The sequence below is a fragment of the Halyomorpha halys genome, unplaced genomic scaffold (genome assembly GCF_000696795.3).
Source record: "Halyomorpha halys isolate HHAL.00 unplaced genomic scaffold, Hhal_1.1 Scaffold983.1, whole genome shotgun sequence".
NCBI classification, from domain to species: Eukaryota; Metazoa; Arthropoda; class Insecta; order Hemiptera; family Pentatomidae; genus Halyomorpha; species Halyomorpha halys.
Window position 1 is genome coordinate 11,706 of NW_027115573.1, and position 1,704 is coordinate 13,409.

The 1,704-nt window shown below is 27.8% G+C and overlaps 1 long non-coding RNA gene across 2 annotated transcripts in view; it reads right to left on the bottom strand.

Moving 5' to 3' along the window:
* Positions 1-1,455: 1,455 nt before the first annotated feature.
* The window catches only part of LOC106687566 (uncharacterized), an 8,001-nt gene continuing 7,752 nt past the window's right edge, over positions 1,456-1,704 (bottom strand). For both annotated transcript variants that reach the window (XR_001344178.3, XR_010844905.1), the window contains exon 5: positions 1,456-1,663. This is a non-coding gene — a long non-coding RNA (uncharacterized lncRNA). The remainder of the gene's footprint in view (positions 1,664-1,704) is intronic.

Here is a 1,704-nt window from a genome sequence, read left to right on the forward strand (position 1 = left end):
TAATATACATTTCATGTAATATATATGGATAAAGTAATAATTTTATTTTAATGAAGAGTATGAAAAAAAGAATGTTCCACCACCCCACCCCAGATTTTAATGGTTGATCTGGTTAGTATTTGGAAAATAATTTAATTCATTTGTTTGTTATCAATTCATTTAAAAAAAGAATTGGTGAGTATAGCTTCCTCATTATTTTAAACTTCTTTATTTTTCTCTTTTTTCTAACCTTACTTTATTTTTAAGTTGAATACATTTTTATTTAATTTCATATTATGTATTGTAAAAGGGGGAAAAAAAATAGTAATTCTGGTCGCTCATTTTACCTCTGATTGCCCAACTATTTTTTATAGCATTTTTTTCCAAAATATTCATTAAAAAAACCATTAATATTTATTTGTGTTTATATTATTACGACTTTTTATGTCCTTGTATTTTTATTGTATCATCTCTTTGTATATACTTTTATGTAGATAAAAAATTTTCCATTCCATGATGACTGACGACCTGAGGATTATAAAACTTTAAATAAAAACTAACAAACATCATTGCAGGTGATGTTGGTATTAATATTTTTTTTTATTATTATTATTTCTCACCTTTATCTATTCCTCAATGAATCAATGAAACTATACAATATATCTGCGTCAGGATCCAGATTACTAGAGCATATTTCTCTCAGGGGTAGATACCATAACCAAATATTTAATTGATTGGAGATGGTCATGGGGGGAGGGGGGTATGCGGTCCGCCAAGAAACAACATAAATAAACAAAAAATATTTATTTATGCTGATGTTTCGACCTGAAAATCAGGTTGGCATAAATAAATATTTTTTTGTTTATTTATGTTGTTTCTTTGCTGACCGCATTCCCCCGACTATCTTCTCCAATCAGTAATCTACGGTAGTACTTTAACTATATTATTATTCTTTGTTTAAATATATCTTGCTTCTAGAGAGTGGTTTTATTTTTATTTCTTATCCAACCCATGTTGTAAAATTTGTCATTTAGTTGGTTTAATATTAAGAATGTGTTAAACATGTAAGTTATAATGCAAAAGGAAATGGTTGAATTATTTTTTAATACATTATCTAAATTTTATATTTGTAAATTAAAATAAAATTATTGGATGAGCTTTTAAACAATTAGTGAGCCATAGCATTTATTGAGAAATAAATTACTTTTTAGGATAGATTAATATCAATGTCCACTAAAAATAAAATTATGTCAAAGTATTAGGAATAAATGTAGTCAAAGTAAATGTTAGTTTAGCTGTTGTAATTGAACTAGTTTAGTCTTTATTTTGTCTCTATGTTCGTATAAAAAAATAGACATAAAAAATAAAATAATATTAATAAAGGTAAAATTTGTCTATCAAATTCAAGCAGTCTTTTTGCATCTAATCCAGGGTTCATGAATAAACAACTGCTCAAACTATTTAAAATTCACTTACTGCGTGTGGCACATTAAATCCATCATATAACATATACTCTGATAGCCGGGTTGTTATAGACTGGATCAAAATGGTAGGCAAGGAAGACGGACCCACCACATCAACAGGAAATTCCATTTATTCAAAGATGTGGTCGAAAAGGGAGAAGTCCAAGTCATCCACAAAAGGACTGAAGACCAGCTTGCAGATATTTTAACCAAAGACATGGCTAAAGAAGTAATGAAGAGACACTTGTTTAGTATAGGTATA